We start from the raw sequence: 24,701 nt of genomic DNA, 5'->3' as shown, positions 1-24,701 counted from the left end.
ATTTCTTGATAATATTATCTAACACATATCGGAATAGTACTATATAATATTACGAGGGTCATGTATGTGGCTTTCCGATTTAAATAGTTTTAGCGTTTAGATGTTTGCATTTGACAATGGCCAATTTTGTAGATTATTTTCATAATTGAAACTGCATTAAACAAAACAGTGGTGCTACAACTTTGGTTCCAGATTTCGGTATTTGTTTTCTTCTTAATACACATATCTGCTTTCTGTGCCTGATTATTTCAACACCTATAATTCGAGATTACAATTATTGGGATGACGTCATGACACGTGCTAAATTATACCGAATGTTGTGGATGTCGCAGCAGCTTAAGTAGCTGTTCAATTACAAGCCTAGCGTTTTAACTAAATGCCGCCGTTTAACTAGCGGCCTCAACGATGCAGCCGTAGCGTTTGTTACAAACTGAATAAACTAGATGGATAATGTTTAGGCCATTCGTACGATAGAGTCATTATTTGGCACAAATGAAAAAAGATGAAACATAAGCTTAATTTTAAAATTAAATTGCTCGAGTCAAATTCTCATTATTATTGGAACTACATTCTTCCAGAGTACTTGTTGTTTTTTATGAAACTTTGGAAAACACAATTAAAGTTGTTGTTTGCCGAAGTTTGAATATTGTCACTTTGAAGAAACTATTGAAACGTCCATGTCATCTGCCTAGCTGTTTGATCAACTGAACATCTTTCAGACCGCTAGATAAACGGCGCCGTTTAGTTAAATGGCTAGGTTATTAATTGAATGGCTAATTAAGCTGTGACATAAACATCAACTCGACCTTAGCCACTAGAGCCTTCGGACTGGCCATCCAACCTTTAGGTTGGAAGAACTGTCCACCATTGAAACACTCTAAGAACTCTCCAAGCTATCTCTCCAACCTACAAACGGCGATATCTCTCAAACCTAAAAACCACAATGTATTATAAAAAATAATGTTCCAGACCAACTCTTGCTGTACTTTATAGATACCTAAACTCATTTATATTACATAAGACTTGTATGTAGGGTCCGAAATAAAGACAAAATTTCATAACTGCCCTACTACAATGGGACGAATGTACGACGCGACAGGCAGGAATAAAAGATCAGACAAGAACTAAAACTAAAACTATGATTGTATCTTCGAAACCGATACCTCATGAAGTGTACCTGCAACTATTGGACCAACGAGACAGTACCTTCATCCTCCGAGCGAATGTTAAATGCGCACATAGAAAGTCCATTGGTGCATAGCTGGGGATCGAAGATACGACCTCAGAGATGAGAATCGCACGCTGAAGCCGCTAGGCTAACACTGTTCTATAGTTTAAATACAGTCAGTACAATAATGACAACTTCTGTCAATGTGAACGCAACGATTCATACAATGTGTGTATTGAATTTAATTGATATCGTACTAAACCAATTCAAATATTTTCTTACGCCTCAAATAAACCAATGAAGCTTTTCCTACCCTTCCAAATTACCGTGAAACCGACGGTCATTCTATATGTCAATGCTCAGTATTCATATGCTAGCTGAGGCTATGTGTAGAGTATTCAAAAAGAGTGGTGACGAATGGAGTTACCGGAAAGTAGTTAAAAAAAATAACATAAAATAGAACAAAAATCCTTGAGCTGCATCAGAAATAATATAACTATATAATTGGCTCATCAAATGGTATCATCATCGTATTCATGTCAAAGGTCTCTCTTTCACCAGAGAACCATTTAGTTCATAAATAAACACGTCAAGAATTTAACATCAACCTTTACAATGCTGAAAGTGTGAGAATTGATTGATTTTATGTTGGTTTCTTTATAACACAAATATTGTCTAATTCTGGATTTTTTCATGCTTACGCTTGTATTAGTAAAATATAACTAGATCTACCTGCTATTGATAATAAAAGATGTGGGCGAATGTAATCGTTCGCCTGAAATGTTATGAAAGTATCATTAACTGTATGAAGTCACAAAAGGTCTGGAGCTTTGCGGGGCAGATTATTTATTTATGTAACTTAATATACAGTTATCAACGCCAGCTAATTAAAAATAATATTCCGTAATTATATATAAATTACATCAACAAATTAAGAACATAGATGGTACGAGAACACTATAGCTATAGATCGCCAAGTTTCAAATAGATTACATAGGGTAGTAGGTGAAATTTCATGCCTTCTACGAAAGCTTATTGTTGATTTTGATGCCACACTGTTTGATAACCTCTCTATTCGCCTAATAAGAGAAACAATTACGGATGCTGTAATCGAAGGAAATGCAGCACTCACACACGAATCACAATAGAATAAGAAGAGATTTATTAAAATATGATCATGAAATATCTGTTCTTAAAACCGGCAGAAGGATAAGTACGTATGCTAAAAGAGCAAATTCGATTAACATGTTAACCAGATACAATATCTAGATATCATATAATTATTGATATTTCTATATGCCGTCGTCTGAATTATATGTTACTTAAGCTAGAATATACATATGTAGTTAAATACCAATAATAATTAAATAAAATCGGGCCTTCATTTGATATCAGTTTCAATCTTTATAAAATGTTAAATTTAGCGATTATAAAAATTGATTTAAAGCCCAAAATTGGAGCTTTGTCAAGAACTAAATGTTTTACTACCTTTAATATTTATCGCACATTTATCTTGTCAAAGCAGATATTAATCTTACGCAAGTGAAACCGCAGCACTCAGCTTGTATAAATAAAATGGATTAAATAAATTCGAATTTATTTTTCACATTTAATTTCCTGGAATTGGAAATATTATTTTATTTGATTGATAAAACCTAAACATATACATTTGAAGTAATGAATAGTTAAATATATTGCCGATTTAATGTTTTTAATTCGCAGATTCTTTAATTTGTTATTTTGTTTTAATTGTTTAATTCTTCCGGTAATTTTTTGGCTTTTTTTTATAGTCAACCTTCTTTAGGCGAATGAGGGTAATTTTTTTTCGTATGAAACGCAATAACAATACTAGGACTACGAAGATGTAGAGCGTTTTTGTTGAATAAAAGGGAGAGAGTGAGAAAATGCAAACGTAGCATGAAGCAAATAGAGCGAGAGGTGGGAGAGAGCTATAGTAAGAAAGAATAAGAGTGAGAAAGGGAGATCGAGAAAAAATACACGCGATTGGTGGATGTATTCGTTTTGTGATAACATATTAGAACTTTAGATGGCAATTCTGTCGCATAGCGTAACCGCAGATTTTTTTTATTTAAATTGTCATAAGCCCGTATAGATACGCGTAAGCAGTGCAGAGCTTTTGGGGCTTTTACCTTAGTAATAATTAATTTACAAATAAGTTTCACTTCTGACATGTGTCATTGTAACATTTGGCAAATGAATACGAATAATCTCAATAGGATTTAATTCAAAACGATTTCTTGTAAATACAAACTGTTCCAAATAAAAATTCCATTACACCTGAGGACAAACAAAACAACTGGGGAAAAACAAGTTGTAAACTGATTTATCCTTTCCTAATGGGATTGTAACTACTTTTTGCTGTTTCCACTTTATTTGCGGTCATCCGGAAGTCCTTGCGGGTAATTCTTACGTTAAAGCTTCTACAGATTTATTGGGCGGATTTTACGGGAACATAAAATGGAAATATTTTCGCGGATTTCCTTTTATTTCCACTTAAACTTAGGCTTGGGCATGTTTGAATAATGTGGGATTTGATTTACTTTATTGATTACCTGTTTTTATATTTTCCTAAAAATTTAAATATATATAATAAATACAGCCCTACAGAATATATATTTATAACATCTAAGAAGGGACGTCAATCTGCTTTAAGATCCATTTGGAATATGTAATGTTTTTTTTAATATTGTAATCTCTAAAGTAGTACAAAGTAGTTCTTATATGTTTCATAAGCGACTTACTACAAATATCAGAGACAGCCATAGACATTAGATATAATACCATGTTTATATATATAGTGACATCGTCTATAAGTCTAGATTTTGCAATCTATGTTGTCTTTCCGAAAGAACGAAGTTGACCTAAAATAATACATATATACCGTTATGCGTTATATACACTTTGCCAAGGTAGTATAATATACAGTTTTTTATATAATCATTCTAATTAACTTCACATAAGAAGTGTTTGAAGCTGGGCATGAAATCAGAGAAAGATCTGCAAAATAAAGAACGCGTTAAAGAACGATGAATTCCATATTAAATAGAATTAAAATAGCCATTTTAATACCATGATATGAAAAAATTGACAGCCAAACATGTAAACCATTGTACACTTATAAACGTCAAAAAACTAAAACTTTAAGTTACAAATATGTATTTTTGTTAATAAGGAGCAATCATCTTACACTTGAAGCCAAACGAAAGGGATCATCCATTTCGATTTTCCACTTTGCACACACTCATAAATAGTAATATAACATTCTCGTTTTCGATAATGTCAAATAAGTCGACAACATTTATATTCTTTATAGATAATATAGGTATCACTTAGATTTAAGAATCCTTCAAGATCTGAGTTATACAGACACAAGCAACAGTTACAAGAGTTGCTTGCTATATTGTTAGTTATAAAATTTAGGAATATAAGTTTAATTTTTTAATGTTTGTATGTAGGATAGTTGGTGTGGGAAATATTTTGGAATTCTATCGCATTAGTTGTAACTGTTAAGATAGAAAAATTTACTGAAATAAATAAATAAATAAAAGTTAGATTTGTAAGTCAAGCCTCGTAACGCCATTAAATGTATATTAGTTATACGCCTAAGTTTTAAACGATTAAAGCCAGTGGAAACCCAACTTTAAACAAAGAGTAATTTAACATACATTTGAACATCCCTCCAACAGCCACCACCGAAGTTTATTCATGTCATATTTATATTAATGCTGTTCTATTACTGTAAAATGGATAGGAAAAGATACAAACGTAAAAAGAAATCTGAAGATCAGCGAATGAAAATGTCAAAGAACACGATCAAAACTGTTAAAGAAAGATGAATGCCACTCTAAATATGAATAGTTTATATACAATTTATGCAATACTTGAACCACCTTCTAATGTATGTAATATATTTATTCATAAAAAGTTACACTTTCATTTCAACCATACCCTGAAAAACTGCACACGCAATTTAACTCGCTATAAACATAGCTTATAAATTATGAAATAAGGTTACATTAACACAAATAAATTACGTTGGTAGTTACAACGTATTTAACAAGTGTTTTTTTAAATAAACTTTAAAATTTAGCAGAAATTATTTTTTTAATTTAATTTAATTTATATATATAATACGATAGTTTACATTAACTTAGTTTTTGAAATAGCATAAATAAAAAATATGATTTCATTACTCAATATAAACGTAGAACGAGGCTCTTTCAGACAAAACAAATACTGTTTGTGGCTTTGTCGTATATTCACGTGTTTATGGCGACAAGAGGAATTGCACTAAGCATTACGGGCAGGGCAAATTCCATTACCTTGTCTAATTGTTGTGTGGCATGCTTATAATTCCAAATGTGTTTGTTTATGAAGTGCCTTTTAAATATTTATGGTAGGAAGCGGAAGCGGAAATGAGACTGAAATTAAAAAATGCCATTTGAATCTGTTTTTTGAATTGAGAATTTCACAGTTATATACAGTCTACAATTAGAAGCGGTCATAAATTATATCCTATTATTAACGGGTTTTAGCTGATGATACAGCAGATTATTTATCCATACCGCCTCGTTTGACCGCCTAATTAGTTTTTGTTAATGAATTTTTTTATTATTTATTAAACGATTTTTCATTTAGAGTTCTTAATTTAAACAAACTAGAAGAAGTGCCGCCATGTGATCAAGGGCATCCGTGATTTTTTTTAAATCTTTATGTAAATTGTCATCATGTGAACAATAATTTATGTAAATAACATAGAACGAAATGTTTTCCCAAAAATCAATTCAAAATAATTTCACTAAAAGAACTAGCGGACAAATTTTGATAGGCAACTTGGTAGATATACATTCTTCTACTTATAAGTATTTATACATAAAGAATTGTTTTTTAGCAAATAACCGATGAGCGAAGTAATCCTGCGGCCGGATCTCGTACTAATGGTATCTATTAGTAAGTAGATATCAAGAACTGAAAAAACTGAATGAAACTGTATTTTACATTAACAAAGTTACAAAAATGTCCAGCTTGAAGTTAATAGTATATTGAATATCCATTATGTTGTCTGCAATTCGTTTATTACATATATCATTAAGCATGTGGCAGGCTCTCGATCTTATATATCTCAATTTTGTATCCCTTGAATAACAAGACTACCCGCTCATTAATTAAAATTAAATAAGTGTAATTTCTATTTTGTCACTTTCTGCCAAATTGGTTTTACGCTATAATGAAAATAAACAGATGAGTATTTTAGACAATGGTAATTAGTTTTAAGTTTATATATAGTATATAAAACGGTGCTATTACATTAATTTATCAATATATAAAGATGATCTAATAAGTCTCACCTACGCTTAATATAACTACCATAACTTCCTCTTCAGGTTTATAGCACTTTTATTTATTGCTCCCACACACGTTGGTATTAATTTCACGAGAACGGAAGCGAATCTGTCGATTAGATCATAGGTGACCAGGACATACATAAACTAGTATACAAGTAAAACGAATCATTAATAGACAACAAATAATTAAAGCAGAAAAATATCGACGTAGGTAATGAAGTAGATATTGCAATAGTTCACCAGAGCCAAAAAACTTTATTCATTTCGGAAAAAAAGTAGTTTCTGACCTATCCATGATATTGGTAACAGTTCTGAAACATAGTTTTATTTAACTGCCGGTCAGCAGTTGCAACGTAAAATTTTTATCCAAAGTTCTAAAAGTACGTGTTTGACTAGTCACAGCAAACCGTTTTTTAAATCACATAGGAACCTTTCAAACATTGTTTCTCTCTGTTGTTGGAAATATTTTTGTTTGTGGTAAATATGCTCTATGCAGTAAATTTATTTATTCGGGTACTGCAATTCAAGATGTAACATTAAATTTATATTTTTTTATTAGATCTAGAAATGCAGTTGTTAATGTAATGTTTGGTTGAAATAAATGTAAATAGTAAAAAAGTTATGGTCTTTTAAATTGTTCAAACAAAATTAGAAATTCTAATTGTATTGCTAGAACGTCGTTTCAACAATACAATTAATTAAAAAAGTATTTTTCTCTTCTAAGAGTAAAACATAAAAAAAACTAAGTCCCTTAAACTATAATAATTTAAATATATAACTATACATGTATATATAACTATATATGTTAGGTTACATAACTCTCTGAATATACTCTCTATGTGTAGAACATTTTATTCTTACTCGCGAAGTTATTAGTTTCATTTGTCTGCTGTGTTTGTGAAATTATTATTATTTAAAAATAATGAAGTGAATTCGCATTATGAAAATGGTATTTAAAGCATATTGTGATGATACGATTCCAAGGTTGTTAATATAAAAATAGGCATCCTGTGGGAATTGGGTAATATTGGCGAAGACAGGAAGTATAAGAAAATCCGATTACCCTTTCGTGTAAAGGCGAGGTTAAAGTATAATATTAAGTATCGGCGGATCATTGCAATTATTTTTGTATCAGCCAACTTTCACATACAAAATAAAAAGAAATTTTTTTAAGAAATAAAATATGTTAAAACTGTTTAAAAAATAGGCCTCAGTTTTTGTAAATTCGTGATCATTCTATAGTCTATGAACGCTAACTAGTTTTTTAAAAACTTTCCCTTAAGAATAACATGCTGAAGAATTTTAAAAATTAGGTACAGTAAATGTGAATATATATTAGCACTGAAAAATATGTGTACATTCGTTTGGATAATAAACATTGTCGAGTACAGAACGCAATTTATAAGGAAGCTTTTGCGGAAAGAGTCTTTTACACGACACTTGGCTTAAGCAACATTATTTATATTATTCTCGTCAAAGAACAAAACTTCTTTGTTCATTTAGATGTTAGAAGGCAGATTAGAATCGCAGTAATTAAGTATATAGCTATACACTGACTTCGTGCAATCTGGATGTGTACTTGGTTGTTTGAGACTGGCATTTACTAAGAACCGGATAGCCAGTATTAGAAAACGCGGATGCAGCTTTGCATTTGCGTTATTTTATAAAGAAACAACATCTTAACATGATAAACACAGTTTATAATGAGGCTGGATATTTATTAATAATAAAATGAAAGAAAAATGTTTAGTAAAAAAGATGCAAAACGATTATGAAATATATAATGAAATTAAAAATATTCTCTTATATATATATATTTAAAATATCACAATATACTAGTTATCACTTAGATTTATTGGATTAAAGGCCAGTTTATAGTCTATAGCGCGACTTCCTGAGCGGAATTTTCAGAAATAGGCTATTAACGGTGTATTAACCGACAAAAGGGGACGTGGGTAGCAAATATTTAAGGGATGGGTTCATTTTTATGGCCCCATGGGGAAGGCTTTTAGGTCGGACCACAGAATTTCTTTAAAATCTTTTAGGTATTTTTGAAAATGCAGCACGAGTAATCTAACAATAGTTATGTTACATATACATTTTAGTTAATAATTAGAAACGTAAACAATATGTAAGCGATCACCGCACACTTCAAGCGATAATATATATATAGCAATGAAATAAGCCCTTTAGCATAAGAAGTCTTCCATAAGTGAAGTTAATTTTTGTTAGGGTCGTTGCCCTTATTTCATGTTTGTTATGATCTCATATTTTAAATCATTTAAGTGAGGTGTTACCCAGCTTCAAACAAAGTGTTCCATTTAACATATGTCTAAACATCCATACAACAACCGCCACTAAACTTAATCCACTTCAAAAAACATATTAATTATCTCTTTCAAATCATAAGCATGAAATCCACTTTTGTGTTTAAGGCTGGCCATAGACGGACCGCATGTTACAGTCGAGACCGACTGCTATAGAGCAGTCGCCGCACGGCGATCTGCGGTTTCCATACTAAATTCATATCCGCAATACACGACTTTTTTCTGTTCGTTATTAGTTATTAAAGTGAAATTTTTATTACATCGTCTCAAACTTTTTGGTATGTGTGGCGCATGTCGCGTGACGGTCGGCCGCGAAGTAGGGATAAAGTGAAAGGCGCTCGTAATAGCAGCCAAGGCCAATATGGCGGCGCACATAGTTCGCAGCAGCTGACCGTGTGGTGTATAGACTATTATTAATTTGTGCCAGTGCTCCACGCTATTTTAATATGTGTTTATAATCTAAATAATTGTTAAGTATTATGTATGTCGTACTCTGTAAAAAACAGCTTTCAATTAAAATATTAGTTGGAGACTTAGTCTACTTTTGTTAGTCCCATTATCATTCCAATTTTCCAAGTATAAAATTAAGATTGATAAAGCGATTTTATATCCTTAATGGAATTTTATTCCAATTTTTTTAGTTAAATGTCTATAATGTGAAAAAAGTTTCACTTTTACCGTGGTTTCATAAAACCACACAACATTTTTTTTTTGTTATTTGTGGTACAAATAAAAATAATACACTAATTATTACTAAGTTTTTTTATTGTACTATAGACGCCTTTTCTATTTTTCACAATTGCCTTTCACAAAATTCTGGGACATCTGAAGATCAGCGAAGTTTTATTCGGATATAATCTGAGCATGTTTTTATTTTGTTGGACTGTTTATGGCGTATTGTTTGTTTATCTTCGGTAGTTTAAATCTTCTTATTTTATTTCTATACTTTGTGTAGGTATCAATTTACAGTATTTACGTTCTATTAATTTGCATTGATCAATATATTGCATTAGATGACATTTAACTTCACTTAGTCGTGAAAGTGGCACGCTGAAAGCACAATGCCTATAATGCATTCATATAATTAATTACACAATTACCACCTAACGGAACAGAGTAACATAAATTAAATCATACCTACATCTCTACAATCAACATTTCGATTCATTAAGTTATTGTTAATTAATGGAAATGTTAACATGTCATATAATTTCTCATTAAGTAGATTATTTGGATTATAGGGAAATTCCAAAATAGTATAATTTGCATAATATGCAACGTAATTGAAGGATTAATGTTTTATAATTAATATCCCACTAATTGTAAATTCATCTGTAATCTATAAACCCATGCAAGCACATTTTAACATTTTATTAATTCAGATACAGAAATGAAGTGATGATAATAAAAATTATAAATTATGCAAATTTACAGTGTAGTCTAATAAAGATACAATTTCCTAATTATAGTTTTAAGAAATACAAATTTCTATTTTTAAAACATGTAAAATAATCTATGAGATGAATTTATCAGTAATGCGAATAATGGATAAAGATTCGTAAAACCAATAATTTTGATATATTACTCTAGAAATGTTTTTATTGAAGTTATATTAATATGCACACGTTACGAAAATAGTAAATAAATATCCCTTGTGCAAATAGTTGCCATAAAGGTAAATGTAATAACAATTTTAAAAGGACAAAATAATGTTTACCTCTTGTACGTATAAAATGAAGTGTTTCAAATATCTTTCAAGTATAACATCAGAGGCGAAAAAATTCTTTGAAAAGATGGATGACTGACCGCAAATTGGTTACATTTTGGTGAAAGTGGTCGCTTCCTTTCACCAATTACCCAATGTTTTTGATCTTATTTTTTTTCGTATAATAATGGATTTCGTGTCTGTGTGAGTCAACCCTTTTTTATGTTACATTTTTAATTTTATGTTTGGACAGGAGGTTTCTTTTCTAAATGATAATAGGCGTGTAGAAATGCCTATGCCTATAAAGAAATTTAATCAGCGAAATATGGACAAAGTCAAGTACACCACTAGATATATGACCACACTGTTGTATGTATAATATATTTATCTATTATTTATTTATTATTTATTCTGTATTATTCTCTTCTATTATTATTTATTTAATATATTTATCTATTATTATCGTATTTATCTATACAAACGTTTACAACGACTTATTATAGATCTTCTTATATCATTACAGTTTATCATTATGATTACTAGGGGTTAAAGAGTCTACAATGCATAATATGTCTTAAATATCAACTTCTATATATTTTATCAATATCATATTCGAAAAAAAATTTAAAGCTGTCTTCTGAACATAGCAAAATTTATGTATTTAATTCAGAAGAAACTTCTGCTGCTGGTTTTACAGCAAAATAGTACCACGCTGCGCACGCCTTGTGCATAGGTCATAGTCTCGTGGTGAAAAGATTTTTCAGGTGGAGATAGAAATGATAATGAAAAACGTGTGTGTACTGATACTTACTACACGCGTTAGAAATTATACTTATTTGGCGTAACAATATAAAAATCTTTGCAAATCATTTGCAAATCATCATTTTTCCCTAACACGCCAAACGAAGTATAACTTCAATAACTAAACGTAGCAAATTAATTACCTATTGCACACTGTGTGGTGAACTAGTTGATTACAATACTGTTTACAGCCAGATTAATATGGATTCAGTTTTTGCCTACCTGGGCCCAAATATACATAGAGGAGGTAGTGAAAACAATTAAAACAGCCTGGGTTCCCGAGTGGAACCAGATGAAGAAGGTCTAAGTCCAACAGTGGACAGACCAAAACCTAACAAGGCAAGCATATGATGGTTCCTAAATGTTACATTGTATTTTACCTACTACTAAAATTATGTTTTTATTCCAGAATCCATATAAATGCAACATCATTCATGAACTACTTTAGTAAATAAAAGCTTTTGTTATTGTTTTTATTATAGGGTTTCTTGAGTTTTATTCATTCGGAGAATGTTTACAAAGTATGTATTACACCTACCAGACAGTTTTAAGTTAGTCATATTAGCGTAATAAACATTTTTGTTTGATAAATAAAACAATTAAACCTTACAAGTTCACTGTCTTTCACAAGTCACAGAACATTTTTACATCATTTTTAAATGAGACCAGAGAGTTGGCTATCTGGGACTAAAAATAGTCTAGCTATTCAAAGGGGAACGCTGCCAGTATCTTCCGAAACTTGCACAATGGGACTGCTTTTATACCTTCCAACACTCTTTAAAATAAAATCAATATTCGTTTATTCAGTTTAGATGCGTCTTAGGGCATGCTTATGAAGGTCAAAAATGTTTACAAAATTTGCGAAATAGCAAGACTAGACCCATCCATTCGCAAACCTACCAGGAGGCCTTGTTCTGAGAAGAACGGGCATGAAAAAGTTTTACCCTCTCTCTGCATTACAATTTTTCAAAGGAAATTGTCATAAACCACAACGTCATTAAAGTTACATAAGTAAAAAAAATAAAAATCTATTCTGTGGTTTACCATATTTACAACACTTCAAAGATAAAATACAAATTATAACAATATAATTCGAACTATTGCCAAGCATTTTTATCTTCTAAGTAATCATTAACTGTGTAGTACCTTTATACATATTTTTTTATATGTATTTTGAATCTATTTAAAGATAGTTCCAATATTCTATTCTGATATTACATAATAACATAATATTTCTTTGCAACTTGATATAAGAAATATAGAAACATACACATTTTATTAATGAAAATATGACTGAATATTGTAAGTGAATTACTGTCGCGCCCTGCTAACATACTAAGTTTCTTACTAAAACTAATAATTTAAATTTAATTCTTATCAAACTCAATTATTTTAATATTGCCCAACTTATTAATTTTCAAAGTGACACAAGTTTTTACTTCTACATTCATAAGAATCGATAAGACGACTAGAAATGAAAGATGTTCGCTAAATCGACGTTATTCATTAAAAATCTACTTTTAGAAAGTAATCAAGAGTCTCTTTATTATACAGCGTTTGCTGAAGATGACCTAATTACAATAGAAATTAATGATCCGTTTTCATTTTATTTTGTTCATTTCCTTTACTTATTTATATCAAAGTAAGCCTAGTCGTTCTAAATATATACCATATAGCCTAAATATTCTTAAAAGCTTTTTTCGCTTCTGTAAATGAGATAGATCGCTATTCTAGAAAAAAGGGTAAACTTGAGCAGATTTTTACATATTTATTATTAATCAATCATCAAATGTAACATGTTTAGTTTGTTAGTATCAAAGCTGATCGATCTGGACGTAGCAATCGTAGCAATTTGTAGATCTTTTAGATAAATGTAGCACTAACGTAGCACTCTTGTAGAAGCTCTTGCTACTCTATGCTTCGAGCACTGTAGCATAGCGTAGGTGTAAGCTGGGTCAAAATGCCATGGCTCGTTGCGTGCTAAATAACACGCGCGAAGTAATTTTGGCGCCAGACAGCTGCCCCGTAAATAAATCATCAACTCAACATCACATCCTCGTTTAATATATAGTATATTTAGTCGCAGTTATATTAATTTCGGGAATGAAGCACCGAGGTCGATTTAGGCCACATTTAAACTAGGCCACTTGTAAACCTGATAAAAAAGAGTTTTAAAAAAGTTTTGGTAGTTATACCGTTAGAAAACCATTTGTTCGTAACTAAGGCAGCGTCTGTTAGATCTCAGAGAGACTAAAAAAATTTAAGTGGAGAAAAACTTTACTTTGAATATATCTGATTTTTCATTTGGTAGAATTCTGACATTTCATAAGTGTTGCTACTGAAAAGTTCTCCGCCGATAAAGGGACAAATTTGACCCATTTGAGGGCAATCAAAATAAAATGCTACGTATTTTTTTATGTTTTACCTACAAAAAGGTAAATCTATTTACTTTCTCAAGCTACCTAATACAAAAATAACAAATATATCAATATCACGACCAATATATCGAATTAAATTCAATTATTTTATACTTTAGCTGGCATCATTGCATACTAATTCCAGGTACAGTAAACCTTTTAAAAAAGCTATCTTTACTTGTGCGTTTGTTATTGTTTGTGATGAAAAGCGACGTAATTATCACTCGCCGTAAAACGGAGAGTTTCTTGCTAGTTATTATTGCCCACACCTTGCCTTTCGAACTAACATTAAATGTATATGTAACCCTATATGAATAAAGTTATTTTAAGTTTGAGTTCAATTGTATAATTGCCAGTTGGTTGCAATATCGTTTGACCTAATTAATATGTATCAAATTTATAGTGGGTTAAAACTTATATCAACTTGGAGACGTTAATTTACTTTTAACGGGCCTTTAAGCAATTAGTATAAGTTTATCAAATACCCAACTTTTTTTATATAGAACAGGGGGCAAACGGGCAGGGACTCACCTGATGATCACTGGATTCATAAACTGAATAATTGATACCTATTTTTTCGATGATACTATCTTTTCAATAAATAGTTCATCTAGTACACTTTTTATCTTAGCCTTGTTGTGAAGTAAGTGGATAACGAACATGGTGCCAGGGGTCCAACTCGTCTTTGTGAAATCTTGTAAAATTTTTGCTATCCATATTTTGTAAGTGCTTCATAAATATGTCCGGATTATAATTGCCTTATATCTTATGATTACACAAATCATAGTAATAGAGAAAGTCAGAGATGTTAAAGGAGAATATTCTGTTTCTGAGAACAGGACTAATATTCTCTAGTCTGGGTATGCTTTTGCTTTGTTTACTTCGCTATGAGGATTTCAGTTGTCGGCTTTCAGCTTCGTGTTCCTTGTTAATAATGATTAATTCGTTATAACAAATATTAATTGTTATATTTTAATAGACTATTATGTAATGTAAAACATTAAAAGATACCTATTTGAGTTAAACCATTCTTTAAATATATTATTAATCAATCGTCAATATTTGTTTTTATTGAAATTATTTTATTGTTGTCTTCGCAAAGACAAATTTGCCTCTGTGCTATTGTAAGTCTCAATAGAGAGATTATATTCTGTCGTGGTCAAATCGGTTTGTACATTTTAAAGGCGGAACAGTAAAGTATTTTGTCAAATAAAAATAACAGTTGTTATAATAAGAAAAATCTCAAAATAACCCTGACTTAACAACGTTGACGACCATGTCACCTGTGAGTTTTTTTCCTCTACAATAAAAAGTTGTTTACTACTGCTGGAACCCTAGTAAATCAACGTCATATTGTTTTTGTGCGTTAAATTTGAAAGGGAAAAGGATTTTTTTTCCATGTATACAGAAACATAATTGTACAGCTGTAATCCTGTGTCTCAGCAGGTGCGTAATCAAATGAATTTGCAATCGCAAAATCGAAAAAAATAATATAAAATATATTTAAGATTTAAGTATGTGGTGCACAAATTTAAAACAATTAATTATTGTTAATTTTTAATAGCATATATAGTCGAACGACAGATTTATATTATATGCATGTTTAAGATATAATATATTTAAAAATATATTGTAATGGGACTATATAAATATTGTTTAACATCATAACTGGTCTGGCCATAAATACTGTTAAATAAAAACTTTTTTCTACTTTTTAATTGTTTTGAATTTGGAACACGTATATTTAAAATTTTCTTTCGATTTTGCCCTTTACCTTTTCCTTTGCCTTTCACATATTTTTTCAAGATCAATATCAAATTACAATATGGAATGAGGAGTTAAAGTTAAATATCCAAAGGTGTCCATTTCAAATAGAAGATTTTTTTTAAATTTTTACTGAGACTTTAGTGAATACATACATATGTATAAATTTTTAATAATATTACTTTATAAAAAATACATTTTCATTTGTAATAGAACTTATGTGTGTACTAAGTAATATTTTAAGATTAGGTATATAAGAATTTCCAAATTAATTCTTCTACCTAAAGAAGAGGGCGTAGCAATTCCTAAAAGGCCGGCAACGCACTCATTAGCCCTTTGGCATTGATAAAGTCCATGGGCGGCGTATCAGTTTACATCAGATGAGCCTGCTGTCCATTCGTCCCCTATTCTATAAAAAAAACAGTGTTGAAAGTTTAATGTTTATTTTCTGCATTTTACCATTATTTGAGTTAATTAAATTTTCTTTTTTGTGCTTACACTCTGTTAAGGTAAGCCCCAAAAATGTATTTTATTTTATATAAAATACTGTAGGACTCTTCAAACAAATCGAGTATTACAAATAAATGTGTTATTGACAATAAGAATTAACAGTAAATTATATTGTAATTAAAAAACAATCTCTGCAATAATTAATATAAAAATCGATGTTCTAAGATTTTAATAATAATAGCTCAGAAAGTTCCAGCGGTACCCGGATTAATAACAAAGGGAATTTGGAAGTGTGAAGATTTTAGGACGTTGTCAAATTTATTCCAAGTTCTGAATAACGCCGGAATAAATTTACATTTTACAAAATCTTAACTTTATTGCAGTCTGTTTATGACTTACAAATTTCTTGGTGTTTTATAATGTTCTGAGCAAATCAGTTTTTAGTAGGATATAAGTAGACTCTTTCGTCCCGAAGTCGATATAAACATCTATCATTAAATAGAAATTTCAAGCGATTAGTGGAACGAACATATCTATCTATGTTAAACAAAGTCTGAGTGTACCGACTGCATCGCAATCTGCCGGCCTGATTTGTGAATCTTAACCATGCAAGGCGCCTCCCAAACGCATACAGAATAAAACATTCAAATCGATCCAGCCGTTTAAGAGGAGTTCAATGGCATACACACGTTCAGCAGAATTGTGTATATGTAAAGATATTATACTCAAACTCAAAAATATAATAATAACATAAAATTAATTGTAATATTTACATTTTCAACCAGTTCGCAAGTCAAGGGCGTAGAGCGGGTAAGAAGAATTGGCAAGAAACTTTCCGCCACTCTTTTCAATCGCCAAGTTTTTAATACAAATTATTTGAACTGGAGCAAATCAATCCTAAGGATTAGGATCATTTAAGTATTTGTCACATTTATAAAACGTAAGGTTATATAAAAAAAAATGTTTGGTGATTAAATATTCTTTAAGTTACAAATTTCCGGGATTTTTTTTTCTTTCATATGAACCTTCTCTTGACAATAACAAACACAACAAAAAAAGAATTAACGAAATCGGTCCAGCCATTCACTCGTGATGCCGTGACCAAGGGAAATAGGGATACAATATATATATCTTAATATATATATTTCTTGCGTGCGTGTGTGTGTATGTGACTGAACTCCTCCTAAACGACTGGACCGATTTAGACGAAATTTTTTGTGTGTGTTCAAGGGGATCTGGGAATGGTTTAGATTCACAATTTTGTCCGCTGGACAATGTTTTTTTAATTAATTTTCAATTTATTAGTTGTTGTTGATTTTGGAATGTTTTACATTGGATCCGACAGACGGCGCTACCATCGCAGTGTCAAATTTTAAATAATATTCGAATTTTAATTTTAGTCTGTCCCGAAATTTAAAAAAAGTTTTGTTATCATTGTGTCATATCGTGTGTGACCATGTGCTGGATCGTTAGATATTGTCATAACATTTGAATAATAATTTTCATCAAAATGGCTTATTAAAAATTGAAATTTTGAAATTAAAGATGTGTAGACAGGACAACGTCTGTCGGATCCGCTAGTAATTATATATTATTTAGCTTGTAATATACCCAGTGGATTACGGATGTCAAATTATTGTACATACACGTGCATACTCGGCATAGACCGCGAGACACTAGCATAAGTTACTAAGAATTGTCAGATATTATGTAGAAATGTAAGTATACAAACGTGAGCATCGAGCTGCTAAACTTTGTAATTTGCACTTTGCGAGTCGGTCATTAATCACGGTAGAACTTACGATATTTAGATTACTTAACTAACTTACTTACGTACAACATCCAAATGCAAATCCTCAAACACGTTGTCTCCACAAATGTGTTCGGCTCATATAGAAATGAAATTTAGATATAAATTTTAAAATCAATAGTTATTTTAATATTCCTTATTTTTTTTATCATTTATTTATGAAGGTAACATAATGTACACTAATGAACGTTAAAAAAAGATATATATATTAAATGCTTCTTTTACAGTTACTGTCAGTTCTCAAATCAAGGGCGTAGAACGGAAGAGAACTATCAATAAACTCTTCGTCACTCTTTTTAATCGCCAAGTTTTTTCTTTTACAAAACGTTTGTAAGGAGCAACTATTACACCATGTTATGACATCTTGAGTAATAAAGAATAATAAAATAAATTAAAAATAAAGATTTCCCCTCTATCTGCAGGAGGCATGGTGAAATAGGAGCACGCACTTACATACTCGTGGGAACGCAAATACGTAGTAGAAACAACTAATATCACAGCATACACGAATTCAAGTACGACCAGTCACCACAAGTAGCACCCGTTCACGAGTATGATGCATGGCCATCTATCGGCCCCCTCTCAATATTTTAGGGAGAGATATTATGAATTACATTAATACAAAAGTTTTCCCCGCAAAATCGTGTAATCTACAATTAATATACACCACTGATGATGGCAGTAGAGCGCGCATTTCAAAAGCGTGGTGCATCATAGAAATTAAAAATAAACATGAATCAGAGCTGACAAAAAACAACATAAAGTTTAATTAATAATTATAATAATAATATTATAATACAATAAATTTATGTTCTTATACAAAAAATTATTTCCATTGTTAAAATACTTGAACTCCGCATTAGTTGATATGTTTTCATTAGAATACATATACACGTTATAATTAACAATTTATTTCGCGTCTAGAAAATGGAGGCTTTTGTTTACGTTCCATTAACTTGATCATCGTCCCATATTTCAGCATTAATAACACAATGTCCACAGAGTAGATACGATTCCCGTAAACAATAAAATAGAAATTTAAACATCTTGGTAATTAATTAAAATTTTAAATGTCAGTCTCGACTACGAACTTAAAAAACCTTACTTAAACTGACAACCCTTACAGAAAAAGCGCAAAAACACTTAATACTCTTTAAAAAGCGTTTTCTTTAATATATGTGAAATACAGTCCTTTCCTATAACTATGAAGATTGACCTGCATATATCCTTACTGAGTCTATTCCCATATCTACACTAATATGTATTATAAAGAGGAAAACTTTGTTTGTTTGTTTGTAATGAATAGGCTCATAAACTACTAGACCGATTTTAAAAATTCTTTCACCATTCGAAAGCTACATTATCCACAAGTAATATAGGCTATATTTAATTTTGAACAAAAATAGTGTTCCGTAAGATATTAGGGTTTTTCGGATACAAGGTGTAAAAAATCAACCAAAAAAGTTACTTATTTGGCGTACCCTGCCTAAACTGTTAAAGATAGAACCATAAAATGTTCTAACTAATTGTAGATTTTATAAATATCTACAAAAAAGTCCGACACACTATACCTATCTATGTCGAGTGAGGCACAATAACCATAAATGATATACATGGCAAAACGACGTTTGCCAGTTCAGCTAGTTATATATAATTTTTTACAACACATTGCTAGTACATACAACATAGTTATATTATACCACCTAATAAATGAAGAATTAACCAACATTACTATATTTTTAGGTCTATAAATATGTTTTATTATTAAAACATCTTAAAACGTGTATAAGACAGGACCGAGTGATATGAAACAGAAAACAAGTTAAATTATTAACTTTACGAACATAAAAAAAACAATTCAGAAGTTAACGTAAACAAGCAATGTATAAACAACGCTTATAAGAGTTTATTATATTAAACTGTAGATGATTTATTTCCATGTTTTTTTGTGATTTTGTTGATAAAGATAAAATCTTTTAAAAAAATTATGTTTTAGTTTACAGAACTGAATAGGTATTTGGATACAATCCCACCTGATGTTCAGTGTGATGAGGCCAATCCAGACGTCGTGTCCGCCGTACGCCTGTACGCCTAACCGCCGCTTAAACCCATGTTAAAATGTCTAGGGAAGATGAAAGGGGGCATGGGGCATCGAGCAGTGCAGAAAAAACATGAACATAAATTTGTTCCAATGCATTCAGTTCTTTTGTTATTGTTGAGCGGTCATAGCCTTAAGCCCGTCGATTTTGTATCCAATTTCGATATCTATAAATATCAAAAACTGAACAGCAAGTAACTGTAAGTGTAGCAAAGTCGCTAGTAATAAGGTTCTTGACAACAATCTGTTGTGTTATTTTGATATGGTAATTTATTTAAAGAATCGCCCCAGATTCTCACGGGTTAAATGTGGTGTTAATTTAGAGATAACGTAAGTAACGGAAAATATTTATTTATTATTTATATTTTATTTTCTCCTCCAGTAAGAGTTAGATTCTTTCTTCGACAAATCAAACTGGTGCATTCGTAATCCCATCGGAGACGAACATGCTGCAGCTGCAGCTGAGTTACATTATCAGATATCAAGACAGAATAGGAACCATCCGAGTAACCTCGACGTCCGTCTTCAAGGACGCGTCCGTGCGCGTTTTTCAAGGCAGTTTTAGCCGCGTATTACAACTATGTGGAACCAGCTGCCCACTGAAGTATTTTCGAACCAATTTGAGTAAGGGTTCTCGTAGAACGCGTGTTAAATCTTAAAAGGCTTGCAACACACTTGGTGCCTTCTGGAAATGTGAGGGTCCATGGGCGATATCACTTAACATAAAAAAAGGTAAGAAAAAGGAAATTCAGAACATAGGAAATCAAGTAATTTCTATCTTTCAAATAAAAGCATAACAATACCTAACTACAGAATTAATTTTTAATAGTTTTATACTCAACGTACGAAAATTTAATTAGTAAAATTCGGTGTGTTTTTAAAATTAGAAGCACGTTGTGACAGCTAACAGCTGGAACAAATTAAAAATAACATTGCAACATCATAAATCTTCGAAAACTGAATCTTATTTTGAATCCAAAATGTTATATTTTATTTAAAAATCGTTTTTCAAACAACACGTGTCCAATTGCTTGTAGAAATAATAAAGAACTGCAATTTAGATTTATTTATATCACTGTAGCAACTAGGTTCAATTTCTGGTGAAACGTGTATTGATACAATGAACAAATTCTAGTCTGGCCTTAACACGAATATATTTAATCCATAGATTAAGAAATTACTATATATATTTCAATAGGTGCATATAAATATCTACTATAAAGAGAAAAGTTTTATGGGATAATTAAGAAATAATGAGCTTTTTATCTGTAATGTGAGACTGGAAATTTTTCAAATAAGAAATAAATAAGGTTCATAATATATTACACAACGAAATTTGTTGAAGCTAGTGATTATATCGAATCAACTTGAAAACATAATCGAAGATAAATATACGATCCCTTACATATTCAAATTCTACTCACAATTTACCGCTATCATTCTGTCTACATTGTTATCTGTCAAGTTAAACTTCCACAAGAGTATACTGAAAGAAATAATATTTCTTTACATATACTGAATACCGGTATACCACAAAACTGTCGTGTTTGCAAGCTAAAGTATGGATTCAAATTTTAAAAAAAAGTTTTTTTATCTAGCCTAGTCTACTTATGTAAAGTCGTACTAACCTATTTATCTATAAAGGCTGGTAAAAGCGTTGTGGCTGAATTAACGAGTATAAAACAGCTTCTTAAGTAAATCTGCTTATAAATAATAAATGAGCACGTATTAAAACAGGAGTACTGCCGATTAACACCAATTAGCCAGCAGACGAGCCCAGGGATGCAAGTGGAAATGGATAGGCCATACACTCCAAAAAAATTCCAATTACATCCCCAAGCAGGCGCTTGATTTAAAACCGCAAGAAAAGCGGAACCGTGGTCGTCCCAAGCAAACCTGGCTTTGTAGTGTTGCAGGCAAAAAGAGTCGGAAAGACTTCGAAGAATCGAGGTGAAATACGAGACTCAAAACAGAATGCGATGTAGTCTCAATGTGGACGCCCTCTGCCTTTGAGAATAAGTCAAGTAACAGGGATTTTATGTAAAAACAAAACTAAGGAATAAAATAATAAAAGTTACGTTATTCTTGATTTAAAAGTACAATATTTAAGACGTATGATTGTTTTGTCACATAGCACGCTTCACACTTGTGTGCTGGCAGTATCGACTTTAGTCTACAAATCCTATAAACAAAATACTTTCTGTCGTAGTAAATCTACAAAACTTTTACGTAGTTTAACACACACTTATACTAAAACTTGTTAATAAACTTTTTTATTTAAACGAGTTTTTTAACTATTAAAATTTTGGATATGATGTCTTCATACTAAGTTATTCTATTACATTTCATGTAGCAATATTAAAAAGAATGAAATAAACCCCAAAAAGATACTCACCATACATACAAGAATTAAAACTTTATTTCACTTTTCACGAACACCGAACAAAAGCTGCGGATGAAAAGCTCGGAAGGCGACAAACTCCCCGAATATCGCGGCTCGACTGACTCAAAGCGTCTAATCACACTTTATTCTCAATGAGGGTGCGCAAATATTTGCTTTGAGGGATAAAAGTATCTGTAAAACTTTATGAAATTGATCTTTAATATGTTTAGTACATATGTGAAGTTGGGTGTACTTATAATATATATATATATATAGTATATATATATATATCATATACTATATATATATAGTATATGCGTTAAGCTAAGATTTCAATAAAAAATATAATGTACTATGATTTAGTCCCTATGAAATATTTAGCTTTGTATAGTCTCAATAAAAAGCGTAACCTCCTTATATAACTGAGTTTTTTTTTTCTTTATTAACGCCCTTTACAAACAAAATTAATTAAGTAATGCGAAATATAATGAAAATTAATTACGAATCTATAATTTCCGGTTTTCTTATCACGGTTTAATTATCTTCAAATCTAAGAATGTGGTTTTACACATCTACGCACCAGACTTCTCATTTGCTCTTAGTCCTTGATTTGAACTTGTAGTAAAAATACATTTAGATCTTCCTTTTTAAATATAAGCGTTCATGTGAACTAAGTCATTTCTTTACTTTTTACTAGCTTCAAGGTACATATAAAAACCTATAAAGCTTTTCTTTTGTTAAATTAACAAAAATATAATTACATGTGAAACTAGAATAAATAACTTAAATCGAAAAAATATAAAAGTAAAATCTTATGATTAATAACCTTGATCTAGTAGGATATCTCAAATGAGTTTTCAGATTTGAAAGTTGCAAAGTAAAAAGCTGTATTTAGCCTCTGTAAAGGAGGAGTGATAGAATTCAGTTGTATGAATAGAATTCTCAAGATAAGAATATACAGTTTGACTTGAATCTTAGCACTCCTATTTGTGAATGTTAAATTATATGCTACATTTAATTTTTTTTTATATAAGAGCTTTCTTACACAGGATCAGAAATATCCTAAGGATTGATAGTATATGAAGCTTGTTTATGTACTACATTAATAAAATAATGAAGACTTCATTCTTGACCAATAGAAATAATACCGTAAATAAACAAAAGGAAGTGCCTGTGATGTGAGTAACTAGATAACAATAAATCATGATTAGAACAGTATTTTGAGAAAACTAATAAAACGAAGTGAATGTGTGAGTGTGTGAATGGGAGTGTATGCGCATGTATTTAAGTAGATAAGAGTTGTTATAAGCTTGCGCTGTGTATTTGTTAGTGTTTGTCACCAAGTTACTCAGTTACTCAGTTACAGTTACAGCCACTGAGTTATGCCAAGATAAGACTTCAGTAGATTTGAAATACATTTCAGCGACCGAATTAAAAAAAATATATTGATATTTTTGAGTCAAATATGTAAAAACGTAGATTTTTATTCGAAAGGAATCGGAACTAGAAGAACTCGTTTCTATTTTTATTATGTTTTTTATTGTTTAAGTTCTATGACTTTAGTTGTATTATATTAATTTTGATTAAAAAATCTGTAAATTTTTTCTCTTAGGATTTCGTTTCTTAATAACGCCAAAATAATAATTTATAATATTATCTATAATATAGATATATGGTGTGAAAATTTGAAAAAAAAATACAAATCAAGTCGTATCAAGATAAAAATCATTTCAAAAATTGTATCTTTCGCATTATTCTACGTTTGTAGAAAAAACGACACTAGCCAAGTAAAAACTAAAATATTGACTATAGCTAATTTCGGGGTTAATTTTTTAATTTAATAATTTTTCCCTAACGCACCAAAAGGATAACTTCAAATTCTAGAAGTATACATTGAAGTTACATTTTTTATTTAATTATGAATCATATCATTTTAATCAATTCTTATATTATTCAATACATCATGACATCATTAAAATATATTAATACCTTATCAATTTAATATTAGAAGATCCCATTGGAAGTCAAATCTGTTAACTCAATTAGGTGTTAATCAAAACACCAGCGTAAATATGTAATATCTCTAATTTCGTAGTAGGTTATTAAACACACATCGTAAAAGCTCATGGCTGAAAATATCAAGAGTGATGTCTGTACATTCACAAAGTTTACGTAATAGTTTATACAAAACTAAATTTATAGTTACATGAATGAGTGACGACTGAGTCGAGGGCAAAGGAAAAATTTCTTGGAAAATATTTTACGCTTTACATAATATGTGTGTATGTTATTATCTGCGGTTTTTTGATTGTAATTTATATTGTTTTTTATTTTACTTATGAAGCACTAGTAAAAAAAAATAGTATTTATTATATACGTAATCTTAAATAGAAAAGAATTTTCTGTGGAGGA

At 30.6% G+C, this 24,701-nt stretch overlaps 1 protein-coding gene across 1 annotated transcript in view; it reads right to left on the bottom strand.

The window, feature by feature from the left end:
- The window catches only part of LOC111002195 (RYamide receptor), a 38,836-nt gene extending 16,413 nt beyond the window's left edge, over nt 1–22,423 (bottom strand). The window contains exon 1 of the mRNA XM_045632522.1: nt 22,302–22,423. The gene's annotated coding sequence lies outside the window, so the exon portion shown is untranslated. The remainder of the gene's footprint in view (nt 1–22,301) is intronic.
- Nucleotides 22,424–24,701: the final 2,278 nt, after the last annotated feature.

Source organism: Pieris rapae, chromosome 2, assembly GCF_905147795.1.
Source record: "Pieris rapae chromosome 2, ilPieRapa1.1, whole genome shotgun sequence".
Lineage (NCBI taxonomy): Eukaryota > Metazoa > Arthropoda > Insecta > Lepidoptera > Pieridae > Pieris > Pieris rapae.
The sequence above is the reverse complement of the archived record's forward strand: the minus strand, read 5'-3'. Positions and strand labels throughout refer to the sequence as shown.